A 21337-nucleotide genomic window follows, 5' to 3' on the forward strand; every position below is an offset into this window, starting at 1 on the left:
CGGAAGTAGCAACCTTTGCAGTGATTTAAACCTTTGCTTTCCCATTTCAGAGGGGGAAAAAAAACAAGTTGCTGCTCTGTTGCTTTGCATAGTCTCTTCTGTTTTGCCAGCATGGTGTGTGTGTGTGTGTGTGTGTGTGTGTGTGTGTGTGTGTGTGTGTCTGTGCGCGCGCATGCGCGCGTGTGTCTGTGTGTGATCTCACCAGTGCCTTGTAAAAATGAAAGATATAAAATGCGTTGTTGGCTTGAGCTGCCTGGCTGCGTTATCTGTGAGGGACCGTTATCTTCATTGATGCTGCCTTACCCCACAGCCTTAATACCCGCCCCCCCGTGTCTCAGATCCCATCTGTGGAGGGGGTGGGGGAACTCGGGTCTCCTCACTGGTCTTTGGCCTTACCTGGCTGGTGCCCACAGGTAATGTACAGCTGGCTGGCCACTCCAACCACCCACACACAGGAGACTCTGCACATACAAAGAGCCCCTCTGCTGCTAAAAGGCTTTTCTGTCTATAGATGGTAATTTCAGCCAAATTCCTGCTTGCAGAGTGATGAGAGCTCCTCTAGACTCTTGTGGAACTGCTTATCAGGTGGCAGATATGGTATTACAAAGGGAACAGGAAGTACATGCCAGTAATTAATATTATGTCTCGTCCCCAAAGACATTCCTGGTCCCTTTATATGTTAGTTAGCTGATCCTCCAAATCCTCTGAGAGGTAATGATGAAGTTCATATAAACACCGAGCTTTCTATCTAATTTCAGCTATTAAAAGGGAGGGAGGCAAACAAACAAATAAAGCAGGTTGGCAATGCCTAAGAAAAACCTCAGCAATATTGGGTATGCAATCCAGAGGACAGGGACTTGGGCACCTTGTTTTTCTGGCTGCAGGGGTAGTTTCCAGTAGGTCTGCTCATTGTAATGGGTATTCCAAGCAGCCTGGAGTAAAAGGAAGTTGAAAGGGCTAAAAGAGAAAGCACAGGAAGACTCTGCACCATTTTACTTCTGTTTCATCCCTGGACTAATACCTTTTGCAGAACAAGACCCTGCCAACAGCAACTTGTCACTAGTCTGCCTGGCGTGGTGCAAAAGAGAGCCCCGTTCGTAGCCAACCTGTCTGGTTAGTGAACGAGGCGGTGAGCTGGAGACCAGAGGTCAATCAGTGATTGCTCTTACCTCAGTGTACACATCTGTCCGTCTTTACAGGGTCCTGGCGATAGTGAAAGAACAAGTGGAAACTCACACTTTTAAAAATGACTTACGTTATACATCAACTACATGTTGGCATTAAAATAATAGGCATTCCTAAGGTAAATGTGTAGTCTAAGCCTGTGGAAAATCCTAGAATTCATGCTTTTGATCATTCATTTATTCAATAGATAGTCACTGCAAGCTTCGCTGTGGCATCAGCCGCTGCTGGGCAGTACACATGACGATCCCCGTTTTCAGAGGGTTTATAGACTAGACGATCAAGTTGGTTGGATAATGCTTGAGAAAAATGGGACATCATAAGCAGACATAAATGCTGTTAGAAGTATTGACTGGAGAGAACAAAGGCGGATTTCTTTTTTAAAAACAAGATGTATTCCTCCAACCCACCCCACCCCCATCTCCTATGTTACACTGTTACAATTTTATTTTTTATTTTTTTTCCAATATATGAAGTTTATTGTCAAATTGGTTTCCATACAACACCCAGTGCTCATCCCAAAAGGTGCCCTCCTCAAACTGTTACAATTTTAAAAGGACTCAGAGATTATACAGGAGAGGGAGCCCAGCCCCACTACAGTCCCATGAATGCTGAATATGATCTGCCCCCAAAGAATCAAAACAGCCAGGGGAAATCTGATCATTGTGTTATTTCTAAGAGGAAACGCCATCCTATCTTTGTGATTTAATTGAGTTAAAAAATTCCAATTTGTGACTGACTGGGTCATCTTCATTATTTCAGGGGGATCATGCCATCTCTTGACTCACGATGGCCAAATATTTTTGATTCATATACAGTAAAAATAAAACATGACATACTTTACCTTGAGGACAAAGGCAAGGCACTGTAAAATAAAACAACTGATGAAGTGTCAAAACTCCTCCAATAAGGACAATCTTTGCATTCATAAGGTCTTTATTTTTTTTAAGACACCATTTCTCTAGCACCCATTAGCAAAATCAAAATATATTTTTCCTCCAGAAAAGTCACACTAACCTGTTATAACTATTTCTGTCGGTGGAAAAATACCCTGATTGAAACCACGAACACTACTTCTTCCGAACACCAGTATCGCACCAATGGCTGTTGGAATCTGAGTATTTGAGTTCAAGTAGAATTTTCGGATCTGAGAATATCAGGAGGAAAAATGCTCAAGTCTGGGTCCACATATGCTCAGCAGGAGTTACACTTCATAGCAGATGCTCCAGGGGGAGAAGAGAAGCAGATGTAGCTGTGGAGAGGAGCCGGCCTCGTCTCTGGGATGCTGTTCCACATAGCTGGGGCTCAGCGCTTGTGAATCTGGGCGCCGCACAGCATTATGGCGGGTGCAGTGGTTCAGTTGTTATTAGTGAGTGTCATTGTGCCCTGATTGCAGGCACTCAAGTGTTCAGAAGGGGAATCAGGGGTACCAAATGGAGAAAAACAATACACAGGAGCCTAATATCTTTAAGCGGGTAAATTATCTTTTCCTTGAGAAAGCAGAAAATGTTAATGGCTGAGTCTGCCAAGACATTTTATAACAGAGGTAAATAAAGAAACAAAAGATTGTTCGAGTACTTTCGTGTGCAATTAAAGCACGTTATTCGCTACCCTGAATGAATCTGGGATCACTGACTTAAATGTATGGATATGCCATAAAGAGGTGCGAGTTGGCTTGATTTTTGTCTTTGTGAAAAATACTTTGTAACTGGAGATTTTTCATTTGTGCAGTCACATTTGATATGTCTATACTGCATCAGAATTTGAGTAAAAGTAAGCTCTATTCCTGTTTATCTTCTATATTTTCCCTCTTACAATCCATCTTATTGGACTATTTTTCCATCAAGACTAAATTTTGTTAATCAAAGTTTCTTTTGTTTTAGATGATAAAACAGTTCCCAATCTATAAAATTACATTAGGGGGAAAAAAAGGTAAGAGTCTGTGAAATAAGGGGTTGTCAGAAACAGCAGAGCTGAGCAGGCTGGACAATGGTGGCTGAGTCTCCCTGCCTGTCTCCTCAGTCTCAAAGGGGATGCTTTTACCTGTGACACTAAGAAAGTTAGGCCTACCTTCCCCTCTGGGGATTTCTGGACACGTTGAAGGAGAACTGACCTCTTTACCCCCAAACTGTGCCGGCACTTGACTATTCCACTGGTCAAATGGCAGAAGGCAATAAATGGAAGTTACTCTGCTGATGTCACAACAGAATACATTTGACTGCTAAAATAATCTCCCAAATGTCCTTCCTTCATCCCGCTCACAAATGACAAGTAGATTGATAGAAGAAAATATGTCATATCCTAAGAGGAGGTGACATGACAAAGTAGAATAATCATAGGATGTGTTTTCAGATCTCTTGGGTTCGTGTTCAAGCACTGCCTTTACCAGCTGTGAATAGTAAGTCATTTCATCTTCCCGAGCTTCATAATCCAAATATATAAAATGATAATGCCCCTGCCACCTAATTTACAGTGATCCCATGGTGACTGAATGAGAAATGGATATGCAAGCATATTTTCAACCCACAAGCATAAGATTATTGATATTTCCTTGTACATGGCATGTTCTCAATATAATATGTACATATTGAATGAAAGACTTGATGTACTACGAAACCCTTCTAAATAAGGCAAAATAAACAGGATGGGCCCTCCCTACCACCAAAAAGAAGAAGAGGGAGGAGAAGAGACAGGAGGGGGAGGGGTTGGAGAAAAGGAACGGTGGATAGAGTAACCTCTTCAAAAAAATATTCGGTTTATCTACTGAAGCCAACATTTCATATGCATTGAGGGTAGACTCTTCCTCTACACATACTGAAAATATATTCAATTTCCAGAACTCTCATCCTGATTTGGAAGTTGATATCTTTCCTTTGTGGCACATCTCATTTTTATTTTTAGCTGAAAAGGGAAATTTGCACTCATTGACAAGAAAGATATTTTTCACTCGCTGCTTAAATGTCTACATTCAAGACATGGGTGTTTATTCAATATGTTTTTATAATGACATCTCTTAAAAAATGGAATAAATAACATTTGATTATGGCAAGTAATATAATGAATCCAACTACAAACTATGAAAACTGAATCACTGTACAATGCAAGTTAAATCATAATGAAATAATTTGAGTTTAATTTGAATGTAATAACCCATTACATCTTCACATCTTTCTTTCTTTTAATATAGTGAGCTAATTACCTCCTTAAAACCTTTATATACAAACATGTATAAGAGCCAGAAAAGTATTCTGCTCTCTGAACTCCAAAAACACTTAGGATAAAAAATATATATTTCAGATGAATTCAGTAGATTGTTACTGAGAAATTATTTTTATGCACTTCACTGTCATGTTAGGGTGAAGTGCTTATTCCTTTTCAGATTTTCCAGTCACTTTCATGTCTTTTAATATTTTTTAATCTTAAGTTCTTCCCTTTTCCTGTTTATTTTTAATTCTTTTGGTTTGAAGAGTAAATAGCCTGCTTTAATGCTCTTAGCGTTTTCATTTACAACTTTAGTGTGCATTTATTTTTGACAGAGAGAGTGAGCAGGGAAGGGGCAGAGAGAGAGGTGGACAGAGGAACTGAAGTGGTCTCTGTACCGACAGCAAAAAAATCCTTATGTGGGGCTCTAACTCACGAACCCATGAACCACGAGATCGTGCCCTGAGCCGAAGTCGATGCTTAGGCACCTGAATCACCCAAGGTGCCCCTACAATTTTTTTTAAGTTTTTAAATTTATTTACTTATTTATTTTGAGAGAGAGAGAGAGAGGGAGAGAGAGAGAGAGAGAGAGAGAGAGAGAGAGAGAGAGAGAGACAGGGTGAGAGCAGGAGAGAGGCAGAGAGAGAGGGAGATGGAGGGTCCCAAGCAGGATCCACGCTGTGGGCACAGAGCCTAATGTGGGGCTTGAACTCAGGAACCATGAGATTATGACCTGAGCCAAAACCAAGAGTCAGAGGCTTAAACGGCCGAGCCACCTAGGTGCCCCCACAATCTTAAAGCACGGATTATTCTCCAACTGTATTATCACAAGTTACCGTAGTGGTTGAGTTCTCCTTTCTGTAGATGAGGAAATTTTACTCTTTTTAACTGCTGCCTTTCCAACTTCTGAATTTTAGTTTATGTTAACTGGTATTTCGACGCAGAGTACCTTTTCCGCTGATAAGATTTTTTCCCAGACCTCCTTTATCATACAGTTCTATTAGAATTCCCGTGATAAATTTGACTTTTTTCTGCATTTCAACTTTTCTAATAAACAAGACACAACAAAAACAGATACTGCATACATACACTGGCAAGTATTTTTTAATTTTCCCCGGTGTTATCTGGTGAAAAAACTGGCCACTTATTTTGAATCATTAGTTTCTATCTTTCGGGTCATTTTTGATTTCCATTGTCTTATTCCAGATTTGCTGAACCTATCAGTACTGTTTATAAAGGTCTTTGGAATTTATTTGTGGTAGTTTTTAGTAAAGTACACAGAAAAGATAGGAAAAGGAACGAATGACCGTTGGTGGCTTTGATGTCAACAAGAATTTAAATCACAGACTACCTTTTAAAAACATAATATATATTTAATCATGGAAGAGGTCAATTTCAGGGAAGTTGGTCAAGCAGTTTTTGTCTGATACAATCTCAGTAATTAAATGAAATCATAGATGTAAGAAATCCTCATCGGCAAATTGGCAAGGCTCACTAAACAAAATGTACACTTGAGACCATTCAATGCAATTCTGGTTCCATGACCCTTGTCAGTACTGCTGCCACAATAATTCTTATGTTGAACCCAGATGCACATTCTACCAGTCTTACATAAGCAAAGACAACCACTTTCTTTTGGGCTTCCTTCTTGTCAGCTTTAATAAGGTGCTTCATCTTACTGACCATTATGGTGCTACCCCAAGAGCCAAAGATCTTTGATTATGATTGTTAAATTTATTTTAAAGAACATATTTTCCTCTTCAAAAACAATTTCTAAGCACTTGCTTTTTATTTTGGAATTGCACATGCTTTGGAGTTACATCCTTTTATAACCCAAACTTCCCTTCCTCTTCCTTATCTCTGTTTACCTCTGGTTTAACTGCCATGTGCTTTTCATTAACTGTTTTTATTGGGTAACATAAAAGGCATAGTTCCTGAACTCCTATATATGTAAGGTTGTTTTTCAATTAATTTCTCATGCGATCAAAAACTCAGATATATGGAATTTGGGGTCAAACCATTTTCTTCAGCAAAAAGTCTGTAGACATTGCCAAATCTTCTGGAGTTTGGGTTATCGAGTAGACATTTGAGGCAAATCCGATCAGTGATTTATTTATTGATTTATTTATTTTGCAAATTTTATTTTATTCAGATGCCTATAGAATTTTGTTAAAAAAAATATATTACATTCAAAAATTTAACCAGAGTGAGGCCAACACTCCTTCAGGACTGTAGAGTTCATTCCAGAGCAGTGTAAGCTGTGGTGTTTATGTCATCTGTCTACGTTGCATTATAACTTTCTGTTTTCTAGTGCATCTGCCAACTAGACATTGTCTCTTTAGCCCCAGCGACAGCTTCATCTTCAACCCGTATCTTTAACATGCTGCACAGTACTTGGTACAATATAGCTTTCAAAAAATTTTTCTTGAGGGAATGAGTAAGCAAGCAAACCTCCCTTAAACCTCCCTTCAAATTCCAGAATGCAACAAATTTTTTTTCCACTGAAGTTCAGGGCAAGCCCACAGATAAGTAGAAATGAGGATGAAAAGTCTGTATATTTTTTAAGAAACTTTGAGAAAAAACATTAAAATATTATGACAAATATGAAAACATGGTTCCTAATAATGCACTATCAACTATTAAGATTGAAATGCAGCTGTTTTATCTTTGTTACATCTGTTGATTATTTCATAGATGTTTACTTTGTTATGTGGTTGGTGATTTTTGGTGGTATGATTATTTCCAGTGGGCACTGTCTTTCCTGGGAAAAGCCTGGAAAGCATACACAGGATTTTTAAGTTTGCCCCTGAGAGGGACAGAATTCACTTACAAAACACTGAGAAGAAATTGAATCTCCTAGCTGCATGTGGGTAGGCTTGGATTTCCATTTCTCCCACGTGATTTTTTTCTACCAGAGCTGTAGATAGATGGAAGGCTTCCGTGATGTACTTCAGGATAAACAGCAGAGTATGCTTTTGGTTCCTAAGTGTATTTGGAGGCTTCATGCCTTTGAAGGCATGAGGGCTTCATCTTGTATCTTTACTTGAGCATCAAAACCCAGGATCTAACCTCATAAAGTTAAAATCTATGCTGGAAAACCCTAGGCCCACCCTGCCTTCAGTGCTGCATTGACCGTGTTCCTGCCTCATTCATAGCATCTGACAACTTTTTTGTTTCAATTTTATTATTTGAGTTCAACCATATGATATTTAAAAGTTTTTATCTATACATCATTGGTATGTATTTGAAGCAGAAGTTCACTCTGCTTCTGACTTGACATGCATTCACCTTTTTATTTCCGGTGCCTTCTCAAATGTAGACCACAGTTGCTCAAATGTTTATGGAATTAATTATTGATAAGTGAATAAAACAGATGTGAACACCTGAAGTACTGATGTTTGTTAAAAGGGTGGAGAATAAGCCACAAAATGGTTTCCCTTATAGGACCAGGAAAAAGAAAATAATAAAAAATAATAATGGGAAATACAGCAGTGTAAAAAAAAAAAGCAGACAACAAAGCACTAAGGAATAACTTCTGTGATTTGCAAAATTTGGTCTGAGACTTGACTTCTATAGGGAAATAAAACAAAAGTCCTCATTATGACCCTAGGACCCTTAATTGCCATGTTGATACTTCACTTATTTTATTATATTAAGCTTCTGTTGCTCTTCATAAAATAAACACTATAAAAATTCTGCCAAAAATGAAAGAATATGTCATTGAAAATAAATAGTGAAAATGCCATCTAATGCAAATTTCTGGTAGCAAATTCCTCTCCATGACACCCCCAGCTTGACAAATTTGGATCATACTGTGGATGTATAATTTTTTTGGCAATAATGCCAGTTTTCTCCCAAACAGAAACTATGTGTTCACCGCTTTCCAGATGTACAACTCCCTCTGGTTAATTCTTACAAAAATGGCTTTCATTGTTCAAAAAAAAAAAAAAAAAAAAACAATTTGAACAAGTTTCTTTGTGTCTTTATTGTTTCATTTGATAAAAGCCAGTTTATCTACCCAGCACATACATTGCCTTCTCAAAGTACCTTGTGGCAGCCTAGCTTTTTTTTTTTTTTTTTAATCTGCATTTGCTAAATTTAGTATGAACGGTAGGATAATCCTTGCTAGGAAAGTGGATTATAAAGATAAAAGAAAGAAGCATTAAGTTCTTTCCCCAACCAGTTCCAAATGTGCCTTTATGCCTATAATATCCCATAAACACCAGGGCAATTGCACCAGCTGCTCTTGACTCTCGGAGGGCATGATATTTCCTCTCATTCTGGCACCAGCCACCACCCCAAAGGAAAGAAACTCTCACAAGCCAGAAGTAGACAGGCGGCACTTTCACCAGGACTATAGATAAACACTAGGACCTGATAGCTCTCTGCTGACAGTCAATTCCTATAAAAATAAAAAAGTAAAGTATAAAAAGACACTCAATCCAGACATAAAAACAGGTTTTTGGATATTTTTGCATTATATCCTTCTGATATTTTATTAGGACGATATCCAGAACTCTTGGCAATGATGCATTAAATGGGAGTGAGGTGAAAAAAAAAGAGGGGTTTAACTCACTGATTAATACATGGTTTGCTCACTTCCATTAGCAGGAGCACTTTCTTTTGCGTTACTGTATTTTTGTATATTTGGCTTATGTTAAAGCAAGAAACACCATTCAAATACCATAGAGCATGAGGTATACATCATGCTTCACTTTATGGCTTTATTTCATGCTATCAAATGGTGAGACTAGACTAGACACTTTCTTACTCTTAAAACGCACATAAAACAAAACCACACCCTCAAAAAGCACTGAGAAGTGCTAATGATGCTGTCACTAATGATGCTGTCCCGAAGCATCATTATCTCAACATTCTTGAACACTGGCCACAAATTACTGTGTTACTGATACTGAAAATAAATAAATTAATTAAATAACAACAAAAGGAAAAAAAAGAGTGCACCATCCCAAGCTTGAGCAACTAATAATGATTGTCCAAAGGGGTGTCCATATATTGTGGCAATTCTTTTACATGTATTCACCTCAACTCTTCACTAAATTCCCATCATACCCCCACCTTGTCCTGGCTCTATACTGGAGAGAGGCAGAAAAATCACAACCCACTGAATCCTCATTCAATATGATGAGTGCATATAAGGGTACCTATCTACCTCTTTAGAACAGGCAGATAAAGCTTCAGCAAATTTTTCGGAAGAAAACCTAGATTTCAGTCTTATCCCTGACACTGCTGAGATTTGATGCTGGTTATTTAATTTTTTAAAACCTCTGTTTTTTCATCTGTAAAATGAAAATACTGTAAAATACCCTACACCATTTCTTCCTCAGTGTTTTTTGCCACCACAGGGTGAAATATAGCGCACGAGAACCTTTTTGAGACGGTTTATAATCGTCCCTGTTTGGGGAAGGTTTACATTTGGTATATACAGCTGACAGTGAGAACTTCCTATGGGCCAGATACTGTTCTAAGTGATTGAATATTTAACTTACTCAGTGCTCACAACAACCATAGAGAGGATTATTGCCCCTATTTGACAGATCGGTAAACTGAGACCCTAAGAGAATAAGTGACTCATAGATGTTGTTCATCTTTACATTCTACCAAAGCTTTATGGATGCCACTGACTGAACTGGTACCACGCTTACACTATGACACAAGTAACTGGAGTCTAAAGTGGTTTAGCTATACTATTGTGCGACATTTGAGTCCTCAAAAACAATACCAGCCAATATGAAGGTAAGGTTGGAATCGATACACCAAGTATCTGAATTGTCTACGTGGAAACAATGGAGTCCAGGCATGGAAGGACAAAGGTCAATGACAGTGACCTGCTTTTGAATGGCCCATAACTGCATAAGATTAGACTTTTACGTCATAATCAGTTTGGTGGTGTTATGACCACAGTCTATGGAGGCCACAGCAGGAAAAAAGGGTGGTGGGGAGAATTTGGGAAATCCTACCACACCACACTCTACTGGTAGGAGATAAAAATGTTACCAACCAAAATTGCCTGAGCAGGGGAAGGCTGAGAACAGGAAGAAATAGGTATTATTAAATTGTTCATATAATCTGGAAGGCAGCCTCAAAGAATGCATTAGAGTCTTTCTACACATATCGTACTGTTTGACAAGAACAGCAAGTCCTTAGGGGGTGATCATAAGTAGTAATGGCAATAACAGCACTTTTATGGGGAAGGCAGAAATGTGGATGCATTCATGGGTGTATTACGGGGTATATGGTCCACCTTTTAGCTATTTTCTCTCTTTTTCTTAGAGACTATTGTTACTTCCAACTTAACAATCACCTAATTGCTCAACATTAGTTCCCAGCGTTCATGTCAGTTTCCAAAGAAATGGATGATTTTCTTTTTTGGCCGTAGACATGGCATCTTTTATCCATTGCTTAATAACAAAGCTTAATGGCTTAAAAAACAACTTCGTCTCACAGTTTCTGTGGGTCAGGCATCTGGGGACACTTAGCTAGGTACCTCTGACTCTGGGCATCTTGAAAGATGTTGTCCAGGACCTCAGTCATCTCAGGGTTCAACCGAGGAAGGATCTACTTCCAAGCTCATTCCCATGGTTGTTGGCTGGATATTCTTCTTTTGCAGACTGCTGGGCCACGAGCCTCAGTTCCTCACTGGCTATTGGCTAGAGGCTGCCCTCAATTCGTTGCCACATCACCTCTTCATATCACAGCTCAAACATGATAGCTTTCTGGGAAACCATTGGACACGAGTGTCTTCTAGATTTGGGCCTTCGCTTGTGACATTTAGAGGCCAGGTAGTTTCAGGTATTGGTAAACTAAGAGTTTATTTTTTTTTTTTTTTTTTTTTTTTTTTTCTCTTTTTTTTTTTTTTTATTTTTTAATATATGAAATTTACTGTCAAATTGGTTTCCATACAACACCCAGTGCTCATCCCAAAAGGTGCCCTCCTCAATACCCATCACCCACCCTGTCCTCCCTCCCACCCTGCCCTCCCTCCCACCCGGTAAACTAAGAGTTTAAAATAAAAACAGTGGAAGGCGATAGCTAACCTCAAGTGTCCAACGTCTTTGGGAACCAGAAGGTCCAGGAACTGAGAGTCCACACACCTGGTGCATCTTTCACATGAATGCTGAAGTCATTATAATCGCTGACGGGAGTTGGAGTGCACAGAAAATTCTGAGAATCAAAGGGAAGGCGTCACAAATGTAAGACAGGGTGACAACATGACACGGGAAGCAAGGAAAATCCCTGATCGCACTGGGGACATAGATTCTGGGAGTGTGAGACATTAAGCTGCCTCTGATTGGGTGAATTGTAAGACAAGTGGTGACCTCTAGGGAGGCCCAGGTTATTTCAGTCCAGGAGGTGGAAGGCCATGTTCACTGCAGTTATTGTGGATCTAGAAGAGTATCTTTATCATAAAGTGTTAAGTCCAGAATTGCCCAAAGAAGTGGTCAACATAATAAACAAGAGCTATAGTAAGTGTCCCCCCCCCGCCAAGTGCTTCACTTGCCCCGTTACCTCCTATACTTCTTAGTTATTCTCTATGTAAAAGACTGGGAGGTGAATTTTTTAACAATGAGAAACTTAAAAAATTATTAAAAAATGAGTAGATAATTTATAAACAGAGAAAAATTACAGTTCAGAGCATGTACTAGTTTCCTAGAGCTGCTGTAAAAATTTTTCTACAGCTGGATGCTTTAAAACAAGACAAATGTATTCTCTCACAGTTCTGGAAGCTAGAAATCTGAAAGCAAGGTATTTCCAGGTCTCTGCTCTCACTAAAAGTTCTAGAGAAAAGATCTTCCGTGCCTCTCCCTAGCTTCTGGTGGCTGCTGGCAATGATTGGCATTCCCGGCTTATAGCTGCATAGCTTCAATATCTACCTCTGCTTTCACATGTTCTCTTCCCTTTGTGTGTATCTTTGTGTCTCCAAATCTTCCTTTCCTTATAAAGTTTCCAGTCGTTTGACTTAGAGCCCAGTCTGACCTTACCTTAACTTGAGTATATCTTCAAGACCCTATTTCCAAATCAGGTCACGTTCATAGGTACCAGGGGTTAGGACATTGTCTTTTGAGGGAACATAATTCAACCAACTACAGATAATTATCAGATAATTCTTGGACTTTCAACACTAATTTTCACAAGCCATATCATCCACTAAAAGAAGAGATGACACAATGAACCTTAGAGTATTTCTTATTCAGTTAAACTACAGTCTCATGGCCCTAGAGCAGAAACTGAAAAGAAGTTATTTCCTCAACCCCAATTAAGTGAGTTCTTTTTCGTTAAGTTGCTCAGCCTTTAATTGCGATATCTTCCCTTTTCAGAAAGTGTTGTACAAATAATGACTAAATGCATATGAACGAATTTAGATTAGACATAGCCTTAGCCTTGGTGATGTTTTTGTGGTGCTTTGCTCTTCACACTTCCAGGGCTGAAAACACTGTAGGGAGCTGAGCAATTGAGGAAAACGGAGGGAAGAGGGGCAATACATCAGAGCTGTTTTCCCACTTCAAGTGACTTGACTCTAAGCTTTCCCACCAGTTCAGGGTTCTCTGGGGTGGAATGCTTAACATCCAAACAACGTGCAAATGCATACCGTGAAACAATATGCAGCCTCCTTCCCATAAACACCACTGGGGAGAAAGAAAAAGGTGTTTTTTTTTCCATGTTGTCAAATGACTTTGGTCACAAAGGAAGTGTGAAAGCAAAGAGATTTCTCCCCCCCCCCCCCACCTCCGGCCTTATCACTGCAAATATGTGCTGTCACGTGGACCGGCTCTCAGGTCTGTACAATATAAAACCTCTGAATAGAGATGCTATACGCGAATGTACAAAGGGTGAGGTGCATTTAAAGTTTTTTTTACATGGTCAACTGAAATACATACTAGTTTTTTGTTTTTTTTTTAAGGAAACTACCATCTTTTATCCTTTTTTAAACCATTGGTGAACAATAATTCCTGAGGAATTACTAATGTGGAGTTAGTTCATTTATTTTGCAAAAAAAAAAAAAATGAAGACCAAATTTTATACATACATACACGTAGTTTTTTTAAGAGAGAGAGAAAGGGAGAGCGCAAACAGGGGAGAGGGGCAGGGGAGAGAAGAAAGAATTTCAAGCAAGCTCCTCTCCGAGCACAGAGTCCAACACAAGGCTTGATCCCACGACCCTGAGATCATGACCTGAGCTGAAATCAAGAGTCAGACACTCAATCAACTCAAGCCACCCTGGCCCCCCCAAAATGTTTTCATCTTTAACTGTCTTTGTTCTCTCTGATGACAACATTTTCCTTTTTTATTATTGACTTATTTTTCTTTTTGAAATTTTGACATTAGTTTCAATGTCATGAGGTTATCTTTAGACATAATTTGTGAGTGCATGATGTGATTCCTATTGTATTTTCTTCACCTCATTTTCATCACCATAGACTTTCACCAGATCCCGTTTAACTCACAAACGCATCCCATGTAGTCGTGTTCTCACAAGTGGTCTTTGCCTGACTTCTCTTTAGTCCATTTTGTCAGCCAGCACTATCGCAAACTATGAAAGCAAGTCATATTGAACTCTCGGTGTACCATTTCTCAACTGACTCTCTTCTTCCAATATACAAAACTCAATTTCCCATTGGCTTTAAAACCTACCACTAGGAACTCAACACTCCCCCTGGATGAATTATTTTTGGTGTATGCCTGTTGACCTGCAAGCACAGTTATTTATTCCTCAACAGTCCTGTCTGGGACACTTTTCTCAATCTCTGAACCTAATAACCAAAGCCCTTTCCACATCATTCTTCTGTATACAACTTTGGCCTATGCTATCCCAGCTTCAGTTATTTTTTTTTTACCTGTAAAATGAATGGTTGGAATAATTATTATAAGAATTTAAGAGTGCCTGGGTGGCTCAGTTGGTTAAATGTCGGATTCTTGATTTTGGCTCAGGTCATGATCTCACAGTTCATGAGATCAAGATTGCTCTTGCTCTCTCTCAAAAGAAATAAACTTCTAAAAAAATCCATGAATTTATGTCTTTTGTAGTTATTTATTTATTTATTTATTTATTTTGAGAGAGAGAGAGAGAGAGAGAGACTGAGAGTACAAGCAGGGGAGAGGGGCAAAGGGGTAGAAGGAGAGGGAGAGAGAGAGAGAGAGAGAGAGAGAGATCTCAAGCAGACTCTACACTAGCTGGGAGTTGGACTGGGGCTCGATGTTACGACCCTGTGATCATGACCCGAGCCAAAATCAAGTCCTACGCTCAACCAGTTGAGCCACCCAAGTGCCCCAATCTTGTATAGTCTTTTAAATCTGGCGCAAGCTCTATTGGCTAAGTACTATTTTAAATTAATCTTATGAAAGCTCAGTAAGAAATTCTATTTGATATAAGAATATACTGCTTCATCTCATAATTTACACTCTACCTCAAATCTCATAAGTAGAAAAGAATGTAAAAATAAATAAACAAAAATATAGGCTTTACCAAAAACAGATGTTTTGAGAGCCTTTGCTTCGACTCTGAGCTCCACTGCTGCTGGCATATTGCTAAGAGTAAACTATTCAGTTGAAATTTCAAGTGACATAGTGCCTGGATGGCTCAGTCAGTTAAGTGTCCAACTCTTGATTTCAGCTCAGGTCATGATCTCAAGATTCATGAGTTCAAGCCCCGTGTTGGGATTGACAGCACAGAGCCCCATGTTGGGATTGACAGCACAGCACAGAGTGGTTGGGATTCTCTCTCTCTCAATCTCTCTCTCTCCCCCTCCCCTGCTCATGCTGTCTGTCTCTCTCTCTGTCTGTGTCTCTCTCTCTCTCTCAAAATAAATAAATAAACTTAAAAAATTAAATTTCAAGTTAAAACAAGTGGTTTTTGTTAGTGTAATTGATGAGTGATGAGCTATTTTATTCTTAAAGAGTCAAGTGGAAAATTATCATCTGATTAGACAGAATCTTGACAAGAATGTTGATGGTACACTGTAATGTGTAAAATAAAATCTACACATTTTTTCTTTCCCATATTGCTATGTAAAAAAGAGAAATCAGAAGACTTTAGAACAGAGATGATAAGATGAAAGGTCCTGATCTTTTGGATGATGACATGTGTAATGTGAAAAATACAAGAAATAAATAAAAATACAATGAAGACAATCCATTATTAGCATAATGGCTTAAATAAATTTTTAAAGTATGTATGCATGATGCAAAGATCTTTTCAGCAGCTAAACTAAAAGTGATATTTTTACTTCAAGGTAACTTAAAACTAGAAAGCCAGTTTCAAGATGATTTAGTATAGTGTTAGTATAGGATTAAGGGAAATAAATACCCAAGTTACATCTGGGGATATGAAGTACGTCTGATTAAAGCTAGTAACAAAGAAATAGGAAAAATATTCAATTCTACATATTTACTAAAAAAGAGACAGATGTTTCTGTATAGAATTATTTCCTTAATTGCAGCATTGGGTAAGTTCAATTGTTTAAAATATTAACTTTTAAGTAATAAAGAATGTGTGATTTATCAGTTTGCATCTCAGAAACATCTCTAATTCTTAAATTTTGCTATTTAGGTAGGGTGATGGTGACCATCCAAGATATTAAACTTAAATTCATTCATTCTATCAATTATATTGATTCAAGAAAAGTTTATTGTTTGCCTATATGTTGTCAGAATTGAAATGTTGAAGGATGAAGAAATAAATATTTATTACCTATTAATGTACATGGCATTTTGCTAGCTATTATGGGACTATCTGTCTAGGTGAGAGCTTACAATTCTCTAGATCCATGGTGTTATGGGCTGAGTTGTATCCTCCACAAATTCGTATGTTGAAAACCTAACCTCTACTACCTCAGAGTAAGACTATATTTGGAGACAAGACCATTCAAAAGGTGGCTAAGTAATGAGGCTTCTGGGTGGGTCCTACTCTAATCTGCCTCGTGTCCTTACAAGAAGAGGAAATTTGGCCACATGATGGGACACGATGTGCACAGAGAAAAGACTATTTGAAGACACAGCAAGAAGCCAACCATTCATTTATAAGCCAAGGACAGAGACCTCAGAAGAAAGCAAACCTGCTACCACCTTGACCTTGGGCTTCTTGACTCCAGGACTGTGAGAAAATAAATTTCTGTTGTTTAAGCCTCCCTCTGTGATATTTTGCCATGACATCCCTAGAAGACTAACACACATGGGTAAAAGCCTGAAGCAACTCCTGTGAGTTGCTTCAGAAGCCTTTCCATTTATAACACTGCATTGTCAAGGTTCAGCCTGAAGGAATGATTGCACCAAAAGATATCTGCTCAGTGACTCCTGTTTCAGCTCTTCTGGTGACTCACTGTTCTATTATAAACATATGCTGCCAGAAAAGGTCTGCCCACCCTGGCTTACTTCTGCTCTGTATTTCTGGACACCAGTTCTGTTTCTACCCATTTGATTCTCCTGGCGCTACCTAGGGTCTCCCTGGGCAGCCAAACTTCAGTAGGCATCATTACTAAAACTTAATCTTGCTGAACTTCAAATGGTGCCAATGAACTACCTACCCCACCAGCTTCTCTGTGCTTCCCAGAGCCATCACTGGGGTGAGGTGACCCTACACTGGCATGGCCCCAGGCATGAGTGCGTCCTGGGCCTTTGCACCTTTGGCATTTCACTCTCCTCATCAGAATTCCAGCACTGCTGGTACCACACATTTCCCGAGCATTCCTTAGTCCAAGTGCTTGACATTCTCTCAGAACATATACGGTGTCGTTAATCCTTGAGAATAAGTGCTAAATGAATGATATAAGTGAATTCTTCAGGAGCTGAGGGAAAATTTGCTCTACCTTCAGGCTATAAAAATAGCTTCATAACATGAGGAGCCCGAAGCATAGAATTTTACCAGTGTCTAGAAGGTAGAATCTTCAAAACCAACCATAGGAGGAGACGGATTATAAGTACCACAGTAACTGATTCAAAAACCTCAGAGAAAACCTGGGCTGCAAGTAGCCTGTCACTTACCAGCTGTGTAGCACGGAGCAAATTACAGCCTCTCTGAACCTCTATTTCCTCATGGGTTTATTTAGATGATTAGAAATAACCCATGTAAAATGACTTACTTTGTGCCAGGCAAATGGCCTGGACTCATTAAATGGTTCTACACTTATTATCATTGTTTCTTGATTAATGCAAATCCAACCGCCATCATCTCAGCAGGCCTCATTTTAGCACTCACATGACAGACATCAGAAATCAAAATTGACCTTAGCAATGATTTAGTCCAGTCTCCTCATTTTTCAGGGAAAATTGACGCCCAGAGAAATTAAATGACTAGCCCCAGGTTATAGAGCCAGTTGGTGGCAGTGACAGTGACAGCCACAGAACATATGATTGCTTACTCAGGTTCAGAATACTTCTCATTTCAGAGGATTTCTTTAACAGTAGTGCACACATCTTAGCAAACATGCATTTTTACATGTATACTAATTACATATTGTCAGTGAACTGAAATAAACGGAATAATTATTAAATCTAGGCGCTGGGTAGTGTGGCACATTTATACTCAGGACCACCCAACGTACAAAGTAATTGAGGGTTCCTGACTGTCTAATCTCCATCACAAGCCCTGACCCTGCCAAACAGGGACAGAGTTCATGGTCGAAATTTTAACTTGGCTAATTATCAGTATCTCGGACTCTGGATTAAATGTTTTTTTCAGGAAAGTGCTTTCTGTTCCAGACTGCCACTTGCAAGTCTCCAAATGGCAAATGGGAATGTGGAGAGGGGACCCAAGGGGGCATCCTGCCTTTGCAGAAGTGGAGATGACACCTGGGGCTCCTGGGGTGACCTCTGGGCCCTCTGGCCGGTCCATCCTCAGGATCCTTGTACTGTGTTCTGAGGTAAAGCATAAACCTGTGACTTGTTCTCTTAGACGCTTCAGGTCTCGATGGTCCTCTCCTCTTATTTTCAAAACCACCTCCCATGTGGTGCCTGAACAGACCATTTGTGCTGTGGCTTTGCACCATGATCACCCGTGTCTTGCAAGGGTAGTCCCAGGTAGGCCTCCTAGCTCTGGTCTCAGCTACCTTCCATCTTTTCCATGGGGCTTGTGGGCACTTCTGAGTCCCATCCATGCCCCACAAAACAAGGGCATCTCTGTGCATTTTTTTTTTTCAGAAACGCTCTCTGCTTAATTCTGCCATTTTCTCAGATACTCTGTCTGCTTAATGCTGCCATATCTTCATTTTTTTCTGTGCCATGTCTGACCCACGTTGCTATAAATACCACAGTGTAGAGGTTGTCTTTTCAGAGTTCAAAATAGAAGTGGGCAAAACCCCTTCTGATTTGTCTTTCCCCTCAATTAACTCCACACCTCTGACTGGGATTTCACAATAGCTAGTGAAAGCTCTGACCCTTTTGTCACAATCTGCTTTTTTCTCCACCTTGGTGTCTGTCTTTCTTCCCAGACTTCATTGGATCATAAGGAACTCTCATGACCCTTTCTCTTCAGTCTACTTCAAACTCTTCTTCTGACATAATTTCCTGTGCCTTCTCCACACTTTGGATATTAAACACCTATGTTTTGAGTCAGATAGGCTACGATATCAATACTAGAGTTTCCGGAGTCTAGGAACTAGTATTTAATTGGGACAAATAATATTAATATCTGTGTCAAAAATGGCTTAAAACTCTTCAAAGATTTTTCTTTTCACTGGGAATAAAATACAAACTTGCTACCATAACTTATAGGGCCTAGTATCACCTGCCCCCCCCCCCTCCACCTTCCAACCTCATTTCATTCTTCTCCTTGGCCATTCACCCCAAATACATATATCATATCAAGGAAGCCAATGCCCCATTCAGAATCTTTTTTTCTCATTCTCTTTTCTGGAGCTTTGCAGACCCAGCTTCTTCTTATCTTTTAGGTCTCAGCTTAAAAATCACCTCTCCAGGGGCACCTGGGTGGCTCAGTTGGTTAAACATCTGACTCGATTTCAGCTCAGGACATGATCTCACAGTTTGTGAGTTCGGGCCCTACATCAGGCTCTGCAATGACAGTGCAGGGCCTGCTTGGGATTCTCTGTCTCCCTCTCTCTCTGCTTCTCTTTCTCTGAAATAAATAAACATGAAAAAAAAAAAAACTCTCCAAAAAGGAATTCTCTGAGCTTCTTATTGAAAAATTTTGGAAATTAGTACTCATTGCCTCCAGCCATTTGTTTCTAAAACCTTGGTTATATCCCTCATGGTGCTTAAGACAATTTGAAACTATTTTTCTCATTAGTATGTTTGTTCATGCTTTCTCAATAGAACAGAAAATGCATGGTACCTGAGATTGTGCACTTACCTTGTTCACCGTTTTTATCCCTAGAACTAAATAGTGTTTGGAGGATAGTAGACACTCCATATGGAAGGAATTAATGAATTAATGAATATATATTGATATGCTAGGAGTCATCATAAAGCTGACATTTTCTTATGTACCTAGATTATTTATACTTTTGAGAATATTATAAGTTCTATAATACAGAATTATGGCACATAAAAACTCAAAATCCTGTGATGTTTTTACCTAAGGGTATAGTTTTCCAAAAAGACTAAATGACATGTATTAAAAAAAGGAGAAACCTTAGAATTTGACTATATTTCAGACTAACATCTTATTTTCTTTCTAATGACTTTATCCATTTTATTGCTACTTAGTTTGCAATACTTCTGTTCTCCATTGCACATTCTTTTATATAAAACATCTGTTATCTCTGTCGCACAAACTTGAACATCCTCTTAACAAACGACAGTTATAGCTGACCCTTGAACAACAGGGATCTGAACTGTGCAGGTGCACTTACATGCAGATCTTTTACAGTGAATACAGCACAGTATTGTAAATGTATTTTCTCTTCCTTATAAATTTCTTAATAACATTTTCTTTTCTCTAGTTTACTTGATTGTATAATGTAGCATATATAATACATATAACATACAAAGTATGTTAATCAATTGTTTATGTTATTGGCAAAGCCTCTCATGAACAGGAGGCCATTATTAGTTAAGTTTTGGGGAAGTCAAGAGTTATGCATGGACTTTGAGCATGTGAGGGTTGATACCCCTCACCTCTACATTGTTCAAGGGTCAACTATTATCAGATGTCTGCTTTTCAAGTATATAAACACCAGCAGATACACATTTATGGAAATTTTACTAAAAGTTAAATTTATACTAAAAGTATAAATTATTCTAATTTTTATTAATAATTATTATGCCAAAATTATAATTATTATTATTATTATACTAAAATTATGATAATTAGTATGATAATATTATACTATATTAATATTATACTAAAAGTATATTAATATTATACTAAAAGTATATATTATTCTATCTGGGGATATTGAGGCTGTAATAAAGGGCAATTGTCACCTGATACTGTTGGTACCTTGTAATGAAGCACATCAAAGCAGTTTTTTTCAGCTAAAGCTGATAGAAAAATGGCAGAGCAATGGCCGTTTCTTCATTATTTCCTTTCCCCTTTTCTTCTTCTAGGACAAAATGGAAAACATGTTATTAAAATACCAATTATATTACTCAACTGGAATATACATAAAGATAAACTTACAAGGAACAAGATTTAATAGAATTTTGTGACTAGGCTTGCATTGTAATTTTCATTTAATTGTCCGTTATTCAGAATTAAACCTCTGTTTTTCTGCTATAGCTCAATTACCTACTTAGAAAGTCATTTTATTGTATGGCAGAAACTATTCATTTCTATATATTCTTTCTTTTAATTAACCATTGCTTCATGTGGGTTCTAGATTTATAGTTTGAATCTTGAAACAATAGATTTTACGTGTTTGGGGTTGGATTGGAGGTTAATGATTTTAATAGTTCAGTTATAATTTAGCTTCCTCAGTGTAAGTCTCTATAGTGTTTTACGCTGGTGTTTTTCTGAGCCTATATGTTCCTACCAGTCCTA

The 21337-nt window shown here is 38.6% G+C and overlaps 1 long non-coding RNA gene across 1 annotated transcript; it reads right to left on the minus strand.

The window, feature by feature from the left end:
- Positions 1 to 8434: 8434 nt before the first annotated feature.
- On the minus strand, positions 8435 to 20891 carry LOC122229896. Its single transcript, XR_006207170.1, has 3 exons — positions 20798 to 20891; positions 11442 to 11568; positions 8435 to 8785 (listed from the first exon to the last, which is right to left on the minus strand). It is a non-coding gene; the product is annotated as an uncharacterized LOC122229896 (long non-coding RNA).
- Positions 20892 to 21337: the final 446 nt, after the last annotated feature.

Source organism: Panthera leo, chromosome C2 (genome assembly GCF_018350215.1).
Source record: "Panthera leo isolate Ple1 chromosome C2, P.leo_Ple1_pat1.1, whole genome shotgun sequence".
Classification (NCBI taxonomy): domain Eukaryota; kingdom Metazoa; phylum Chordata; class Mammalia; order Carnivora; family Felidae; genus Panthera; species Panthera leo.